This window comes from Lactuca virosa, chromosome 4 (assembly GCF_052849685.1).
Source record: "Lactuca virosa cultivar CGN04683 chromosome 4, Lactuca_virosa_CGN04683_v6, whole genome shotgun sequence".
Taxonomy (NCBI): Eukaryota; Viridiplantae; Streptophyta; class Magnoliopsida; order Asterales; family Asteraceae; genus Lactuca; species Lactuca virosa.
This window is the reverse complement of record NC_136429.1, coordinates 510,091,013-510,112,252: the sequence shown is the minus strand read 5'-3', so window position 1 is coordinate 510,112,252 and position 21,240 is coordinate 510,091,013. Positions and strand designations below refer to the sequence as shown.

The following is a 21,240-nucleotide window of genomic DNA, read 5'->3' as shown; positions in this document are numbered from 1 at the left end:
CTTTTCGGGAAATTATGAGGATAATTTGTTGCTCACCAAAGTAGTTAGTTGACCAATTTGGACTTCGAGATTATGGATCGATGCTTGATGATTTCTTAATGAAGCTTGCTGGTCAATCATCATTGTCTGCTGTTCTTTCATCATTTTCATGTGTTCCTTCAGCACTGCATCAGTATCATCATGCCTTTTCTCGAAAGCTTCCATAAATCGGGTCAACATGTTTTCGAAATCAACTTTCTTCTCGGCTGGTGGTTGCTCTTTTTGGTAGAAGCTTCGGCCTGTTTGCTTATATTTTTCTTCTTTTTGCTTCTTGTATTCGTAATATGGCAGCCACTCCTTCTTTGGTTTTCTCCAATCTTCATCATATTTATCCCCACTCGAATAACAAACTTGAACCTTTTTATACCCATTATCATCTAAGTTGCAATCCTTATTCAAGTGTGGACCATTACACCTTTCACATCCAACTCTTATAGCATGTATTGTTTGGTCAATTTTTGTCATTCTCCTGTCCATTGTATCAAGCATGGCCATTACAACAGCCATGTCTGCAGAATTTCCACCCCCGCTTCCTTTAACTCACTCATTCCTTGGATTGTGGTACTCACGAGAATGCTTTGCAAATTCTTCAACTAACTTCTTAACTTCCCCCAGATTTTTCTTAGCAAGTGGTCCTTGAGAATCAAGGAGTTGCCTTGTCATGACATTAACACCATCATAAAATATTGACACTTCTTGTTGTATATTGAGGTCATTTTGAGGACAATTTCTCAACAATCCCTTATAGCGCTCCCATGCCTCATAAAGTGACTCACCCGGATTTTGCTCAAAATTTGCTATTGCCTTTTTGAGTTTAGCTATCTTGGAAGGTGGGCAAAAATGATCTAAAAACTATTCGCGCATTTGGGCCCAAGTAGTGATTGCACCGGGTGGTAGTGCCTTTAGCCAGTCTTTAGCAGCTCCTTTAAAAGTGACTGGTAGCATCCTCAGCAAGAGTGCCTCTCTTGGAACATTCAGGATATTGAAATAATCTGCTATGTCATTTACTTCATCCAAATGCTTGTAAGCATCCTTGTGATCCTTTCCAAAAAATGGTACATCCCTTAGTGCAGCAAGGATGTGTCCTTTCAGTTCGAATGGGGCAGTTGCAAGAATTACAGGTTGTATTAGGCCAGTCCAGCATCATCTCTAATACAACCTGCAATTCCTGCAACTGCCCCATTCGAACTAAAAGGACACATCCTTGTTGCACTAAGGGATGTACCATTTTTTGGAAAGGATCATGAGGATGCTTACAAGAATTTGGATGAAGTAAATGACATAACAGATTATTTCAATGTCTTGAATGTTCCAAGAGAGGCAGTCTTGCTGAGGATGCTACCAGTCACTTTTAAAAGAGCTGCTAAAGACTGGCTAAAGGCACTACCACCCGGTGCAATCACTACTTGGGCCTAAATGCGCGAACAGTTTTTAGATCATTTTTGCCCACCTTCCAAGATAGCTAAACTCAAAAAGGCAATAGCAAATTTTGAGCAAACTCCGGTTGAGTCACTTTATGAGGCATGGGAGCGCTATAAGGGATTGTTGAGAAATTGTCCTCAAAATGACCTCAATATACAACAAGAAGTGTCAATATTTTATGATGGTGTTAATATCACTACAAGGCAACTCCTTGATTCTCAAGGACCACTTACTAAGAAAAATCTGGGGGAAGTTAAGGAGTTAGTTGAATAATTTGCAAAGCATTCTCGTGAGTACCACAATCCAAGGAATGAGGGAGTTAAAGGAAGCGGGGGTGGAAATTCTGCAGACATGGATGTTGTGATGGCCATGCTTGATACAATGGACATAAGAATGACAGGAGTGAAGATCTGAAGGATTAGAACAAGAATTTTTAAATATGAGTAGGGTTAACTTGAAAATGTAATACCTATCTAGCTACACCTAATTTTATATTTATAACCTTACTAACTTAACTAACTAAATTGCACCTAGGCAGTGTACCTAGTCAAATTATAGAATAGTCGGGTAAGTCGGGTGTCGATCACAGGGAACGGTTTTAACTAATTAATCTACCTACTATTAAATTAACCTAATTTCCTAGCTAAGTGGTGGTTTTATCTAATTTTTCAAGTTTATATTAACTTAATTTCTTAACACAATTATTCAATGCATATTACTTAGTAATTTGATTAACTACTGGGGATTACTTAGTAATTTGATTAACTACTGGGGATTATGGTTATATGCAAATGCTTGTGAAACTAGGGTTAACTAGAAAATGGGTAAATTAATGTGTGAGCTTGTGGGATAAACCATCAACAAGAGGTTAATTGAATTAGTAATTTGGACAGGGGAAGCTAAGGAGGTAGTTGAAGAATTTTTTTTATGCTTTATGCACATTCTTCTCTTGCTCTTCTTTCTTCACTTCATACTTCTCATCTCGATCCCTCATGGACCTTGACACTTTCTTTCTTATTTTAAATCCTTAATGGATTTCTTACTCTTAATTCCTCACGAATTATTTATAAGTTCTTAGAAGAACTCCATTACCTTGTTCCACTCATGGAACCTTTTCTCTATCTTTTCTAATCATACACAATCTTTAATTCCTTCATGAATCATCTATCTACTTCCCAAAAGGGATCAACTATCTATGTTCCCTAAGGAACCATCATCTCATTCCTAAAGGAATCATAATCATGTCCCTGAAGGAACATCTATCTCATTCCTGAAGGAATCATAATATTGTCCGCGAAGGAACATATATCTTATTCCCAAAGGAATCATAATCATGTTCCCGAAGGAACTTCTATCTCATTCTCGAAGGAATCATTTTTCTACACAAATCTATCTCTATTATATGACTCATCACATAATGCTTGTCCCACAGACATTCTATCTCTTTATCCCTTCGAGAGATCATCTATTACACTTCTAGTACTTAACTCCTTAAGTACTTAGTCTTTATCTAGTGTCCATCTACTAAGACACATCTTTTCTATTACATCTTTCTTTCATGATACTGTAGTATCATTCTTTCTACATACTCTTGGCATCTCTTTAACTAGTGAGCCCATTCTTGTCATTTCGCAAAATGACATTTCTTTCTTTATTTTCTAACAATCTGGACCCAAACCTCCAAGGTTGTCAATCTACGAATATTTAACTTTACAAGCTCTTTATCTTCACATATCTTCATATGTGTACCATAATCATCTAGCATGGTTTATCACAAAAACAAATCTTAATCTCTGCTTCTCATCTATCCTCCATTGTTTGAGACTAGGAATGGATACACCAAACCTAATTCATTCAAACTGTGGCTCTAATACCAATCGTAATGACCGAGACTTTCTATCATCTAATCTAATCGTATTGTTAGATTTATTAGTAAAAATTTCTGAAATTCTATTAACTCGTAGAAATAAAAACATTTTATATCCCAAGCATAGTCACGGGTTTATAATAAAAATCTTCATAAAAATTAGAACAACAAGGAAATACGACCCATTTCAAGTCCTTGTGCAGTAGTTGTACTCGTGTCTTCACTTCTGGTACCACGACCGCTGCTACTTGGACCATTGATGTGACATCCCCAAATTCACGGTCATTTTAAAATTTTTATTTATGCTTATATGAAAATCAGAGTATCCATTTTAAAGAATAATATTGCAGAATTTGTTCCCAGAAAACATGATAAATATACTATCAAATCATTTCCGAAGAAATGTATTTTGTTTAAATAAAAACTTTGGGATGTCATCGTCAATACAAAAACATAAGCATAAACAGACCTTACATTCATTTACACTAGTGATTTACATCTTCTTTAATCTCTCAGTGTAATGTAGCATCATATCGACACCAGTGATATAAATAAACTGAGTGGGTCAGGTTGGGAAACCTGGTGAGTACATAGGGATTTCAATCCCACGATGTTATATATATATATATATATATATATATATATATATATATATATATATATTAGTCGTTTACCCGCGCAATGCGGCGTCGATGAATAATTTCATTGCACCGAATAGTTTCTGAATGTTCTATTTGGAGGGCAGCATATAGTTTGGTTTGGTGTATTGTTTCCTTTTGGGTGGATGTTTAAGCGTTGTAGACGGTTAACCAAAAAAATAAAATAAAATATATTGTAATAGATTGTTTATGTTTAAACGTTAAAGTTAATATCAAATTATTTGTTAGAAATTTCGATTTACGATTAATAATAGTTATATTATTTACATTTGTCATTTTAAACCAATAATTGTCATCATTAGTATTTGTTATAAATATTCATAAGTTAATGTAGATTTAAAATGTCATTTGCATTTCATCACCATTTCACATGGATAACTAAATATTTGACTATCTTTTATCTAATAATTAAAAAATACATTTTTGTATTAATCAATATTATTTTCCATATTCCATGTATATTTGATAATTCATCATCATTTGATTATTAATAGAAACAATGAGTACAATTAAAAAAATTGTGTGAGTTATTCTTGCTTCATACACGTTTTTACTTATAGTATCTAAGTAAATATCAAATATGATTTACTCTACAAAATGATAATTTTTTTAATTATAGAAGGTCTCACAAATTGTAACCACTTAAAGAAAACAACATCATGTTTTTTTCTCTCTACAAACAAATTATTGTGTTTGTTTGCATTACACAAAATGTAATTTAAGTACAGCAAAAGTTAAGACAAATAAAATGAAAGTCATTCACATTTTTTGTTGTAACATACAAGGAGCCATATTAAGTATTATTAACAAACTATACATTGAAATTCGTTTCTAACCACATACAGTTTACCTTTCGACTTATATAAAATAATTTTACAAATTATTATCAATTTTTATAAAGCATAAGGACCTCCCATCTCTTATTAATTTTCAATAAAGTATAACTTTAATCCTTCATTTTATATTTTGTTTTTAATTCCAGTTATATATTCATATTGTCAGTGTAAAATCAAAAAACATTACAACTATTGTATAGATCAGAGGAAGCTAAATTCACATATCATACATTTTTAAAATTTTTTTAGTAATTTTATAAGCAAATAGTAAATTAGATTGATCATCATAATATCAGTACAAATCAATGCGTTATTTGACAAAAATGAAATTAGAAAAGAGAAAAATAATTTCATCAGATACAATACATACATTTTACACATCAAGATTGTTATATTTGGCATATGCTAACCACCTCTTTCCTATAAAATACAAAAAAGTGGTTTAATTTATGGTTAGGGAAGAAGTTGCAAAACGCCAAAAGGTTATTACAATGGCATGAGAGCATACTTTTGTACAGGCTTCAACTTCGATGTTTAATAGACCATTAATGGTTATGGAGCTACCTTTTGCCTGAAAAATGAATAACTCTAAGGTTTAAATCGACTTTGAATGAACAAAAAAATTGAATATAAAGTCTAAAAAAACGTTTTTTTAGAACGGAAAAGCTAGTCTCCTAGTTAGTAGATTAGAGTCGTGCAGTGACATCCAAGTGGACAGAAAGTCTAAAAGGCTTCTCATATCTAATGAAGGTTACTATAAAGAAACCTAGTTATACAAAGATTAAGTTTGAAAAAATAGCTATACATTAGAATGCTATAATCACACATATAAAAGAAATATCCAAACTTTGTCCATACAACTACAAACTTTCAAGATAATACTGATTTTTTAAGACTATTATTCCAAGAATTCTATATTATGAGCAAATTGCCCCTTCCTTTCAAAACCATCCATAATCAAACAAAGACCATTTAAAATCTTAAATATTTAATTTTGGAAAACAATATTTGAACATTTGAGTTTTGTTGTTCATGGAAAAAAAACCAAGTTTTTTGCTTTGGCAATCGACACTTTTTTTATATATTTTCTTATTAAGACCCTTGTGCCCACAATTATGGTACAGGTTCTTACTTACAATATATTCCAAAATTACTCTTGTAAAAAAACCGGATCTCCTAAAAATCATCCCATTTTCTCTCTACAAGTTTAAGAATACACTTTTCAAGATTTTTAAACTCACACAACCTGTTATAATATAGAAAGATATACTTACACCCTCAACAAAAATGACATTTAAATGCCTAGTAAAGAATAAAACTCAAAAAACAAAAGTGGCAAACTAAAACTCCAAAAATATATACCTAAATGAAGCCAACTCTTCGGTGCTAACACCATTTCACACATTAGAACCACCATCTTCTTCTACAATTGGCTGAGAAACCCCAACATCAGTTACTGTGACTGATGGTTTGTTAATGTTTGGGTCTTCAACATGTTGTAAAGCTTCCCAAAGAGTCAGACCTGCAAGAGGACACCTCTAAAGAAACACTACATTAGCTTCATAATCACTAAATCTCAACCTTGTTTACCTATAAACTCATTTAACCTTTTAAATCAACAGTTGCAAAAATACATGAAATTTGAGGAGAAAGAGAGTGGGTGGTGGTTAGCAGTGGCGGTGAGCAATGCATATGATGGTCGGCTAACTATCTCATAAGCTTTTTTTCTTGGTTATTATATATCCTAAAAAATTTCATTCCCGTTAGACATGAGCATAGTCAAACTAAACCCAATCTTGAAACACTCAAATGGGTAATTCTTGTTGTTGCTTCCCAATTCAGTTAAAAATAACAGATGTCAGCATAATTAAACTAAATCCAATATGGGAAAACCTATTTGCAGTCACTTAAACATTCATCTGTTACAACCTACCTGCAAATCAAAAAAAAAGCACACACAAATTTATTTAGAAAGCATATAAGTTTTGGATATGTATTCACAAAAAAAATAATACAAATTAAATTAAGGGGAAATAAAACAGATGAATCAAATCATTAAAGAGAAATATCATATACATACAAAACTAAAAATTAGAGCATTAAAAGCATGATGCCATTCTTTAAAACTGATGGCTAGCTTCGAAATTAAGCATTAATAAATCACAAATTTAAAATTCGAAACACAAGTGTATCTAAAAATTTGAGCATTCAGGCATTCTTCAAAACTGATGAGTTTGCTTCGAAATTAAGCATTAATCAATCACAAATTTAAAACTCCAAACATAAGTATATATGTAGAATTGTACCTTAGTGTTATGAATAGAAGAACTTGAAGAAGAGTTAGCAACACCACCGGATAAGGGCAGAACTACTTGTGAGTGCTACAAAGATAGTTCTGAAGCGACATTAGTGAACAGATTGGGGGTTTTTGAGAGATAGAGAGATATGGGAAGGGGGAAAGAAAGCGAAGAGTGGCTTTTGGGCATTTCAAACCCCTGATATAAGTGTTCTTGCATCTATTTTTGCAGGAGAGGAAGCGAGATACTCGAAGATTTGTGATCACTAAAAAGTCAGATATGTGTGTAGGAGCAACGATGGCAAGGATAGGGTTTTCATGTTTTTTAGGTAAACTGTAGAGAGCTTTTGAGTTTTCAAATCTTTGCTGGAATGAGTCTTCCTGCTGTATTGCTTTGAATTGAATGATTCTACCGATTTGGAGATGGAAAGGATAGGGTTAGATTAGACCTACCGTGATTAAGCAAAAAAAAGCTCGAACTTGATCTACCAGGGTTGTGTTTCTGGAGCGGCTCACGCAAGTGGAGTGCGAAAGGGTTTAAAGAGTTTGTGGAGTAAAAAAATGTACCTGTTTGCGATTCCAGAAGAAGCATCAAAACATCAGTTTAATTTAAAACAAATAGATAATCAAGGTCATGCGCGTTACCTAGAAGTGGAGAACCGAATCCCCATCACTCTTCCATACTTTCGATATCATATCTTGAATCCAACAAAGACTAAAGCCACGATCTCGATTGTTTATCGATTGTGTCTATGATTACAAATAAGAAAGGGTAGCAGTACCTGTTAGTGGTGATGTACCAATAAGAGCGAAAAAATGGGGAATCTAAAACTTAATCTAGTAGAGTTTATTTTATCATGCGAGATACTGGGATTCAATAAGACCCAATCAAAGATCAAATAGTTTAGGATCAAAATCTTGTTAAAAATAAATTTAATAAAGAAAGATATGCAGTGCTTGATTGTACATTCGACATAAAGATTTGAATGATTTTAAATTTAATATTATTTTATTAATGGTTACTTGTACCGTTGGCTTAATGGTTTGAACGTCTTAAAAAATAATATTATTATATTGAATCTATTTTTAGAAATAGTTAGATTTCTTTTATAAGATAGTAAAGATATATACGTTTTAGAACTCACAGTATATACAATTTCACCTCATATAAGCAATTTCACCCCACCCCGTCAATCCTCACAACGACATGATCTATACTCTCGGATCTAAAATTAACCTCTTTTTACCTAATCCATACTCCCGGATCAGGTATGTCTAATCCATGCTCTCGGATCAATAACTATGTCCATTCCACACTCTCGGACTAGGGACAATTGACTATGTCTAATCCATGCTCCCAGATTAATGACAAATAACTATGTCCTCTCCACACTCTCGGACTAAGGACAAATGGCTATGTCTAATCCATGCTCTCGGATCAATGACAAATCTTAAAGTTCGACCCTCCGTGTATGTCTCACCCACACTTATAAGTAGATACTTCCCGATATCCATCTCAATTAATTTAGGTTTGTTCTGTATCCTAAATCATCATATATTATAAGATATGCTCTTAACACGTATTTCAGGAAATAACCAATATTTCACACACAAAGATATATTTAATACTTTAATCAATACTTGTATTAAAATCATGTTCATGAAAGGGATTATGCACTCACTTGTTAAAGTGAGTATTCCAAACTCGGGCAGCGCTTCGCTTCTAACAATTCTATTTTTCTTCGGTGAAACCTAGTATCACTAGCGCTAGATTTTAGTCTAATATATATTGCGAGTGATATTGTTTTATAAGTGTTAAACAATACTTCTCAACCACTATGTACGGACAGGGGCCAGATATGAAACACCGGAGGGCAGGACCGTTTTGGCATTATAACATTTCTGAAATCCAACAACCTTATGCGGCCCTTCAAACTAGATTCCCCGTACCGCGAGTAGTTAAAAGATATTACAATAACACTTTGTATATTATATTTTATAATACATATATTATTTATAGGTTCATAATAATGATATTGAATTTAAACATAAACTATACTTAAAGTAGGGTAAGCATACCTCACTTACTAGGAGGTTTGGCTAGGAACCGGGCTCTGCAGGGGCAGAACTGCCGAGCCGAAAGCTCTTCTTCTCGGAACCTTCTGGTGCTCCGAGACTCGCCTCTATCACTTAATAAGTACTAGGGAAGGGGAGGGATAGTTTTGGAGTGTTGAGAGAGAAAGAAGGGTGAAGGTGTGAAGAATTGATGAGAACCTCTCACCTATTTATAGGAGCTAGCCTCGAACTACGTTGGGCGTACTCCTCGGGGACGCTGCACATACTCATGACGTTGTGCGTACGAGGCTACGCTGTACATACGAGGGGGTATCTATTGGCTTCGCATGCGAGACCTTGGAGGACAAGCAAGGGCCATGATTTTGCCACGTCGCCCTCTTCGCATCAGCCTATTACCGACTTCTAAATTCTGTAACTTTCGTATACGAGCTCCATTTTTTATGTTCTTTATGTCCACGTGTAGGTATCGACGGGATCTACAACTTTCGTTTAGACCCCGTCGACTAATTTTGACTTTATTTTCAAAGTTATATAACATGCTTAGACATGTAAAGTCCGTTATAAATTCATAGACGTCCGTTTTCGTCTGTCTTTATATCGTTGAGTTCCTATTAACGAGATCTTCGATTCTCATTTAGGTTGTGTCGGCTAAAAATTGATCAATCTGAAATTCGAATTTCGGGCTGTGCATTGCTATGCTAAATCTTAGAAAAATCACAACTTCCTCATACGAGGTCAGATTTGGACGTTCTTTTTATGCATGTTCTCGGCTTAATGTATACTACGACTTTCGTTTAGATCGCTAAGGCTAAAAATGATTTTATTGCAAACTCATTTTTGTACGATTGTCGGTGTCGTGCCAGTTTTGCCGTAAAACTTTGACATGTCATAACTTCTTCGGTATAACTCAGATTTCATCGTTCTTTATATGTATGGGATCATTGTGACATATAATATAACTTGGTTAAGATTATTCATTCTAAATAATCTTCTATCAAAAAGTCGTTTTTGACGCTCAGTATCTCTAAATTGACTAGCCCGAATCTGTGGGAGTTACAATTATCTCCCCCTTAGGATGATTACATCATGGAATCATCAACAAAACAGGGCTTGTATATTGACTCCATACGTTATCTTTTCATCCTAGGTAATAACCGTAACTCCTATGTTCCTTCGATTGAGTATCTAACTCTTGGACTTCTTGACTGCAGGGGGTGCTCGATCTTGCACTCGCTCTCTATCTCATGTTGGACTTTCAATCATGACCTTGAAGTCACAATATCGATCCTTATTGGAGACTCCTGCTCCTTCGTAAACAGACTTTACTTCGATTATTGTAACAAACTGATGGGTCATGTTCTAATGATCTCTCATCGTATGATGCAATGCTTAGACTCAGGTCTTTTTTAGTCGAATTCCAAAATGGAATATACCTTCCTTCATGTTCTAATGTGATATAATCACATTCTAGTATGTAGTACTTCTAGCTACAAGCTCTTACAATGACTACGATACTTCTATTGATCGCTTCGATTTTCTTTCACTTCAATCGTCTGGCTTAAGTCATATGCTACATCGATCATGGTTCTCTGAACCACATAACATACTCGTCTTAGTCAGACTCGATTTGATATGACCATTAGGGTCGGAATAACACTCATCTTCTTAGTCATTACCGAAACTATGCTAACGACATACATGAATAAAATGGAATCAATTACTAGTGCCTTGGTAACCTTGTGACTTTCCCTGATCCAAGTGTGAGTCCTGTGCTTCCGGTAGTATAGGCCTTTACTACCTTTCACACCTACTCATACTCGTCCCAAGTATTGTCTCGCAGTTTTCCAAGTCACCATACAAGTATTTCACATAGCCATTTAACACATTGGATAACATAACTAAGGTTTATATTATTTCTTGAAATGATTACATAGGCATTCAAGTTCACCCTACACTATGCCTCTTATATTAGGCTACACCACATGATATTGTCTATATGGCTACTTCATATCTCGATCTTCGGATATATAGATCCTCACTCTTGATCATTGTCACCTGCCTCATTAAGGATCATCTGGAATGCTCTTGCTTTTGGCTTTGGTGGTATGTTTGGCTTTTTAGCTCCTTGCCTATTTGGGAAGTTTTGCTTGAAGTGTCTTTCTTCACCATACTTAAAGTAGGCTTCTCTCTTGGTCATGCATTCTCCGACGTAGTGACAAGTTTTCCCGTATTTGAAGCAGGTCACCTCTTTAGAGAATATCCCAATGTATTTCCTTCTACACTTGTCACACCACTTTTCTTCATTGTTATCCCCATACCTCTTGTTGTTGGGGTCAGACTTCGGGAACCTATTTTTATTGTCGGATCTTGAAGATTCTTTAAACTTTCTCTTCTCGCCAACTTCAACCCTATTGGCGGCTCTGCTCTTGATCATCTCCTCAACAAACTTAGCAGCCCAGATAGTCGCCTCAAGAGTAGGTGCCTGGCGTACTGGTACAACATACTCCCATGGTAGTCCCTTCGTATACTTATCGAATTTTGTTAGTTCTTCAGGGACGATGCGTAAAGCAATCTCCATCTTATCTGTGAAGGCATTGGTATACTCGTCAATGGAGATGTTGCCCTTCTTCAATGTCAGAAACTGGTTTTCTAGTTCCAACATGTTTTGGGCTGAGCAAAACTTGCATTTAAAGTGGACCAAGAACTCTACCCACATCAGTTGTAGTGGCTCATTGGGGCTTATGGTCTTCCCCAAGGTGTTCCACAAGCGAACAACACCACCTCTAAACCGACGCATTGCATAAGTGGTTTTGTAGCTTGCCCTTGCAACCACACGTTATGAAAGCTAGCTCCATTTCAGAGATCCAGTCCATGACTCCGATTGGATCTTCTTTCCCAATAAAAGTTGATGGTTTGCAAGTAGTTAAGTCTTTGTACTTGCATCCATTTCTTTCAATCCCTTCGTCTTGGTTATTTCTTCTAACCACTGGCGGTTCATCTTGGCCAACGGTTCTACTATAGTTTCCTTCTTCTGACTGACCCTCATTCAGTTTAGGCTGTACAATGGTTACAGTAGGTTCATCCCTATTAAGCAACATTTTCCTCATCTCCTCCCTTTTTTCGACCATCATAGCGCGAATCATTGCTTGGACTCCTGCCATCGTGATTGGCTTAAGTGCAGCTACTACCTCTGGTGTACGCTCAATCACAGGCCGTTGATTAGCATTTCCATTAGCGTTTCCGAATCTGCTTCGAGTTACCACCATGTCGATCTATACACCAAATCAGACGTTTAGTGTGCAGTGACGAAAATTTAGATAGGAAAGCTTTATTTATGATAGACGCATAAATCTCCTTATCACTCCGAAAAGTTATATGCTAGTTCTAATTCCATAATTAAATGTTTAGAAATCTGAACACGTAAAGTTTCCAGATCCGGTCGGCAACAGATCATAGATCCGATCAAACGATAACATCATAAAACATAACAAATCACTTAGCACATACAAGAAATTTAGGCATCTCCCTCAAATAAGCTAGTGATTGTGTGTAAAATATAACAGACACTCATATCACAATCATCGCTTAGCATTCTAAGTTTAAGTCTAAAAATAAATCCTTATTCCTAGTTCGCTTAAACTAATGCTCTGATACCAACTGTGACATCCCAAATTAACGGTCAATTTAAAAAAATTATCTATGCTTATTTGAAAATCAGAGTATCCATTTTAAAGAATAATATTATGGAATTTGTTCCCACAAAACATGATGAATAGATTATCAAAGAATTTCCAAAGAAATGTATTTTGTTTATATAAAAACTTTGGGATGTCATCGTCAATATAGAAACATAAGCATAAATAGACCTTACATTCATTTACACTGGTGATTTACATCTCCTTTAGTCTCTCAGTGTAATGTAGCTTCATATCAACACCTGTGATACAAATAAACTGAGTGGGTCAGGTTGGGAAACCTGGTGAGTACATAGGGATTTCAATCCCATGATGTTATATCATATATATATATATATATATATATATATATATATATATATATATATACATGTTTTAGAACTCACAATATATACAATTTCACCTCGTATAAGCAATTACACCCCACCCCGTCAATCCTCACAACGACACGATCTATACTCTCGAAACTAAAATTAACCTCTTTTTACCTAATCCATACTCTCGGATCAGGTATGTCTAATCCATGCTCTCAGATCAATAACTATGTCCATTTCATACTCTCGGACTAGGGACAATTGACTATGTCTAATCCATGCTCCTGGATTAATAACAAATAACTATGTCCTCTCCATACTCTCGGACTAATGACAAATAACTATGTCTAATCCATGCTCTCGAATTAATGACAAATCTTAAAGTTCGACCCTCCGTGTATGTCTTACCCACACTCATAAGTAGATACTTCCCGATATCTATCTCAATTAATTTAGGTTTGTTATGTATCCTAAATTATCATATATTATCAGATATGCTCTTAACACGTATTTCAGGCAATAACAAATATTTCACACACAAACATATATTTAATACTTTAATCATTACTTTTATTAAAATCATGTTCATGAAAGGGACTATGCACTCACTTGTTAAAGTGACGATTCCAAACTCGGGCAGCGCTTCGCTTCTAACAATTCTATTTTCCTTCTGTGAAACCTAGTATCATTACCACTAGATTTTAGTCTAATATTTATAGCGATCTATATTGTTTTATAAGTGATAAACAATACTTTTCAACTACTATGTACAGACAGGGGCCAAACATGAAACACCGGAGGGCAGGACCATTTTGGCATTATAGCACTTCTGAAATCCAACAACCCTATGCGACCCTTCAAACCAAATTCCCCGTACCGCGAGTAGTTAAAATATATTATAATAACACTTTGTATATTATATTTTATAATACATATATTGTTTATAGGTTCATAATAACGATATTGAATTTAAACATAAGCTATACTTAAAGTAGGGTAAACATAACTCACTTACTAGGAGGTTTGGCTAGGAATCGGGCTCTGTGGGGTCAGAACTTCCAAGCTGAAAGCTCTTCTTCTCGAAGCCTTTTGGCACTCTGGGACTCTCCTCTAGCACTTAGGAAGTACTAGGGAAGCGATGGATAATTTTGGAGTGTTAAGAGAGAAAGAATGGTGTAGGTGTAAAGAATTGAGGAGAACCTCGCACCTATTTATAGGAGCTGGCCTCGGACTATGTTGGGCGTACTCCTCGGGGTATGATGCACATACGAGGCTACGGTGTGCTTACGAGGGGGCATCTATTGGCTTCGCATGCAAGACCGTGGAGGATAAGCAAGGGCCAGGATTTTGCCACGTCACCCTCTTCGCATCAGCCTATTCCCGACGTCTAAATTCCGTAACTTTCGTATACAAGGTCCGTTTTTTATGTTCTTTATATCCATGCGTAGGTATCGACGGGATCTACAACTTTTGTTTAGACTCCGTTGTCTAATTTTGACTTTATTTTTAAAGTTATATTTTAACACGCTTAAACATGTAAAGTCCGTTAAAAATTCATAACTTTGTCATCCGACGTCCATTTTTGTCTGTCTTTATATCATTGAGTTCCTATTAACGAGATATTAAATTATCGTTTAGGTTGTGTCGGCTAAAAATCGGTCGATCTAAAATTCAAATTCCGGGCTGTGCATTGTTATGCTAAATCTTAGAAAAATCATAACTTCCTCATACGAAGTCAGATTTGGACGTTCTTTTTATGCACGATCTCTTTTTAATGTATACTACGAATTTCATTTAGATTGATAAGGCTAAAAAGTATTTTATCGCAAACTCATTTTTTTACGATTCCCGGTGTCATGCCTGTTTTGCCGCAAAACTTTGACATGTCATAACTTCTTCGTTTTAACTCGGATTTTAACATTCTTTATATGTGTGGAATCCTTGTGAAATATACTATAACTTGGTTAAGATTATTCATTCTAAATATCCTTCCATAAAAAAGACATTTTTAACGCTCATTGTCTCTAAATTGACTAGCTCGAATCTGCGGGCGGTACAAGTAAAACATGAAACATCTCTACAACATCAGACAACAATGTTTGATGAGCTATATTCTTTCTATTTTCATGTTCATCTGCTCTTTCTACCATTCATAGTCTAATCTTTCTCCTTATCTTCTATCTTATACTCTACATAGATTGTCAGTGTTTTCTCATCTTATCACATCGATCTCTATTCTTCTATTACTTCTCATGCCTCAACATTCTATTCTCTCATTCTCGTACAATATCCTCTACTATTATTCTACAATAGCATACACTGCTACTCTTACCAATCATATATCTTTTCTATCTTTCCTAGCATCTTCTCAGGCTCATCTCATACTTTCCATATTCTTTATCTCTGCCTCTGTCTCTAACTCTTCTATACCATTCTCTTAATCTTTCTATATTTCCATACTCCATCTCATCTCATGTTTCCTATACTCTTATCTATGCTCTATGTATATTCTTCTCTTGCCCTTCTTTCTTCACTTCATACTTCTCATCTCGACCCCTCATGGATTCCCTTAACACTTTCTTTCTTCTTTTAAATATCTTGTGGATTCCTTACTCTTAATACCTCATGGATTATTTCTAAGTTCTTATAACAACTCCATTACCATGTTCCATTTATGGAACCTTTTCTATATTTCTTCTAATCATACATAATTTTTAATTCCTGCAGGAATCATCTATCTACTTCCCAAAAGGTATCCATTATCTGTGTTCCCTAAGGAACCATCACCTCATTCCCAAAGGAATTATAATCTTGTCCTTGAAGGAACCTCTCTCTCATTCCCGAAGGAATCATAAACTTATCCCCGAAGGAACATATATCTTATTCCCGAAGGAATCATAATCTTGTCCACGAAGGAACATCTATCTCATTCCCAAAGGAATCATCTTTCTACACAACTCTATATCAATTAAGTGACTCGTCACATAATGCTTGTCCCACAACCATTCTATATCTTTATCTCATCGAGAGATCTTCTATTAAACTTCTAGTACTTACCTCATTAAGTACTTAGTCTTTATTTATGTCTAGTAGCATATAAGTATTCTACATAATACCATTATGTCTAGAAAAATATACATACACTTGTGATTATACTACATATAATCATTCTCTATCTCTATCTGAACTCTTTTAGGTATCCACATATACCTTTTCTCATCATCTACTCTTACATAGGATTATAAGACATATAATCCCATACGTTCTTTATCTACTCTTAAGGTAATTACTCATAACACCCTTGTTCTTTCTCTCTCTCTCTCTCTCTCTCTCTCTTTCTCTGTCTCTCTCTCTCTCTCTCTATATATATATATATATATATATATATATATATATATATATATATATATATATATATATACTTTGGTTATACACACATGCTCAAATACATGTATAACCACAAGTACATCATCTTACTTAGGATTATAATTCATATAATCCTCTTCTTTATTTCTTTTTGTCATGCTCCGATACATGACCCGCACATACACACATACATACACACACACACACATATATATATATATATATATATATATATATATATATATATAAAGAGAGAGTGAGAATTATAACTCACCTTATTAATTAGTGAGGACTAACTACCCTTTTTGCCTCTTTTATTCAGTTGATACATCATAGCTCATCCTCTTGCGCAAGGCCTCATGAGTTTCCAATGTTCAATCCAATCCATAAACACCCATAATCGCCCTTTAAACTGTAACACCTGTTTTCTAGATTGGTTTAGCTTAAGACTTAATGAGATCAAAGATGGTTTTGGGAAAAAGTCCATGCCACGATGTGGTGTATGGATTCACACGACGTGACATGACTTAATTGGAATCCATCAATATGATGAGTTCCACGATGTGGCAACTATTCTGGCCCAAGCCCATAATTTTAGGGACTTTCTCATATTTAAGCATCATACCTTACAAATTAGGGCATCCTCCTCAGCCTTTATCACTCCCAAACCTCAAGAACCCTAACCCTAATCCCTCTTGGTGAATCTTGTCTCATCTTGATAGTTTTGGCAGCTTGAAGAAGAAGAATAATAAGGTGTTCTAGTGTGTTGATCTACCAAGGAAACCTCATCATCATTCTATTGTGCATATTCTAGACCATTATAAGTGTCCAAGACTCAAGCTTTTTGGTTGCATGCTTCTAGATCTAAGTTCTTTGTCTCTTTTCTTCATGATGTGGAAGTTTGGAGGAGTGAATTCCATAAAGTTGGTAACTTTATGGATCCTTGAGGTCCTTTTGGTTTTATATGTTCTAGATCTATGATTCCTTGGAGTTTTTGATCTCATACTCAAAGTTTGAGTTCATTTCTTCTTGATTTTTGTCATGGTTTGGGAAGAGACATGCATTAGATATGCATGTCCAGAAAGCAATGACTTTTATGGTGATTGAGGAGTACGAAAACCTTCTAGAATTTATGGACTTGAGATCTTAAGGATTAAATGCTTAATGGTTGACTTTATGCCTTAAGTTGCCATTAAGGACCTATGGTTATAGATATTGGCTTATTAGGATGTATTAATGGATAAAGTTGGAAACTTTATCCATCAATACCTTGGGAAGAATCAGATCTGAGCTTTGGAGCTCACGGAATGGATGGAAAACAACTTAATCCATTAAGCTGTTGAGACTCGTTTCCCATGACGTGACATTTGACCATCACGACGTGGCGACTGGGAGAAAAGTCAACTGTTTTGTCTTATTCTACCACGACATGGCCAGTAGAAGGCCATGATGTGTGAGGTTGACTTGGACAGTTGACCTTAACCATTGACTTTTTGACATGGGTTGACTTTTGGCCAAATTGCTAATTAAAGAGTATAGACTAAGGGTGTACCTTGTTTAATTCGTTAGGTGTGTTGTAGCACTGTCTGCGTGACATTGAGCTGTTAGGTGACTTTGTGAGACAGGCGAGTCTTCTCACTATACTATGTAGGATGCTAGTTGTCTTTGTGACTCTTGCATGACTATGCTGGGTTGGGCTTGTTGTATGTTGAATTGGGACTGTTTGTATGCTGGGTTGGGCTCATTTGTATGCTAGGATGGGCCCGTTGATACGCTGGGATGGGCCCGTTTGTATGTTGGGTTGGGCCTATTGTATGGTATGTGGTATTTTGGGGAACTCACTAAGCTTTGTGCTTATGGTTTTGTGGTTTAAACAGTTCAGGTACTTCCAGTTCCAAAGGGAAGGGCCCAAATTGACTGCACTGTATCCCTCGATGACTTTTCGCACTGATGATTGTTGTTTTACTTTGATGTTCGTAGTACATTTTACTATGACTGATTTTGGTAAAACAAGTATTGATGTATGGATTTGATGTTTGAAAATGTAAATTTTTATCGATATTTTTGGAATGTTACATGAACCTTCTTCCTTCTCCAAATCGTCGGAGCTCATCTATATAGGGGTTTGGGGTTGTTTATGACGAGAATGAACTGGAACTGAGGTTTTGATTTGTTGCGTAACCGTGCCACGACAACCATTTAACCCGAAGAGAAAGGTAGTTGTTTACTTGCCACAGGGAAAAGTACATTGCCATTACTTTTTACGCAAATAACTAATTACACCGTGGAGATTCATCCATCATGCCGCGATGTCGGTTTGAGAGCAGTCCTTAGCTGATTCCATTCCAACATTGGGACAATTTTTCTTCAATCTTCAATCCTTCATAACTTCTTCGTTATTAACCTGTTTTCAATGTTCTTTATATCCACGCGAAGATGGAAACATACTTTATAGCTCCGCTATGTCATATCTCACTGACTTAATATGAGTATTACTGTACTAAGTCACAAAATTGACCCAAAAAGTATAAAAATGCATATTTTACCCTTTTAGCCAAAATACATCTTCTCATGCATTCATTCTCTTGAATTTACTCATCTAACCTCTTCTATGAGACTTAAACTTATCTTGGAAGTCACAACTTCATAATCTCATCCCTTTCTCATAATTGAACATTTTACTCTTTTGGTCAATATTTGACTAAAAGTCAACTTTTGTTAAATTTAAGTTTCTTACATAATAGCCCTCTTTGCTCCATGTATCAAGATAAGTGTGTTTTGGATACTTTTGGACTTAGGGTTTTATTTATTGATTGATTTAGCCTTGCTTATGGATAAAGTTGGAAACTTTATCCGTTGAGACCTTTGTGTGAATTAGATATGAAGTTTTGAGCTTCTGGACTTAAAGGATTAAGTCCTTAATGAGGATGGATGTTAAGCCAAATTTAGTGGCGCGACACGATTTTGGAGTGTTCCCGACTATTTTTGTCATTTAGTGTATCACGACGTGACCGGTCAAAGGTTACGATATGCATGCAGTTGACCGTTGATTTCGACCCTTTTTTTTGATCAGTTTGACTTTTGCAGCCAAACTTGGAGGTGTTGAGCTATAGACCGAGGTCTAGCTTGTGATTTGTTTGGGTGGTTCGTGCAGCTGATTCTTTGGGAGTTCGAGTAGTCAGATTTAGCTTTGGGATTCGGGTGAATTTTCTCACTATACTATATATATTGGAGTATGTATCCGTTGTAGGATATGATGCAATTATGCTATGTTATGCTGTTAGGCAGGTAGACCAGTTAGTTAATTGCCTGTGGTGTTGGATTGTTTGTGTATCTGTTTGATAATATATGTTAACATATTTTATGATGAGTTGAGGGCGATCCAGTTATGTGCTGTAGGCCAATACACTCGGGGCGGACCCACTTTATGTTGAAGGCTAAAGGGGCAGACCAATTATGTGCTGAAGGCTGGGACAGACCAACTTTGTGCTGAAGGCCAAGAGGGCGGACCAACTTCGTGCTGAACGCCATTGTTTGTATGCATTGTATGTATATTCCTGTGTGTATTATTTTGGGGAAGTGACTAAGCTTTGTACTTATAGTTGTGAATTAAATATTTTTTAGGCACTCATCGGATCGTAAGAAGGCGAAAACATGACTGTACACACACATCATAAATTTTATAATTCGATATTATGCGATTTTTTCTTTATAACTTTAATCATGAATTTTGGTTTATTGAATAAACTGTCTTACATTGATTACCATCCTATGAAATGTGTGTTTATATTAATTTTGAAAACAAATTTTTTAGCATTACACATAATCTAATCATAAACAGAACCAATATCTTAAAGCTTGACATAAATCTTTAATCTTTTGATAAATGACATATTTTCCAAGTGATATATTGTTATGCTATAAGTTTTTAGTAATTGAAACAATAACAATTATTTGTCTTTTTTTTTATTCATAAAATATCATGTTTTAGAAAAATACATAACGATCTATTTGTTTTTTTCCCTATAAAATAGCATTATAAGCCGTAAAAGTTACGACACAAATTTCAATACTTATCTTCCTATAAAATTTTATATGTAACAAATAATTGTATAAATAGGGATATGTGCTAACATGCACCAGAATTACGGAAATGACCCCTGGACTAAGGCAATAATTACATTTTAGTCCTTTTTTAACATTAACCAAACTCAGATTCTGTGGACAAACATGTAAATTACTCAAAAGTTTTATGATTTTAACCATTTGATGTTCTTGACATAGCATTCTTCAGATTCATTCAGTACTTAAAAAGCAAAACAAAGCAAAGCAAAGCAAAGCAAAAGCAAGAAAACAAAGCATAAACAGGAATTGACAGCCACATCACAATCACACACTGTGTGTTTCTGTGTGTCCCAATTTAAAATCAAAAGCTGAAATTGCCACAAAACAAACACACCCAGTGACTGAAAAGCATAAACCCATCATCAAACGCTTCCCCCTTTATCTTCTCTTTTCTTGTGTTCCCCTTACTTTTATCATCTCCACCATATATTATTTCGATTCTGTAATCATTCCTTCCATTTCCACCCTGTTAAATCTCACCTCAATCTCATCAATTCTCCTATAGTCCTATGTCATGTCATGTGATGTGTGTTCTTAGGGTTTCG

At 35.3% G+C, this 21,240-nt stretch overlaps 2 non-coding genes across 2 annotated transcripts; one reads left to right on the top strand and one right to left on the bottom strand.

Moving 5' to 3' along the window:
* Positions 1-748: 748 nt before the first annotated feature.
* On the top strand, positions 749-855 carry LOC145110084 (small nucleolar RNA R71). The gene has a single exon (XR_013709467.1). It is a non-coding gene; the product is annotated as a small nucleolar RNA R71 (small nucleolar RNA).
* A 648-nt stretch (positions 856-1,503) lies between these two features.
* Positions 1,504-1,610, bottom strand: LOC145110143 (small nucleolar RNA R71). The gene has a single exon (XR_013709523.1). It is a non-coding gene; the product is annotated as a small nucleolar RNA R71 (small nucleolar RNA).
* Between the last annotated feature and the right edge of the window lie 19,630 nt (positions 1,611-21,240).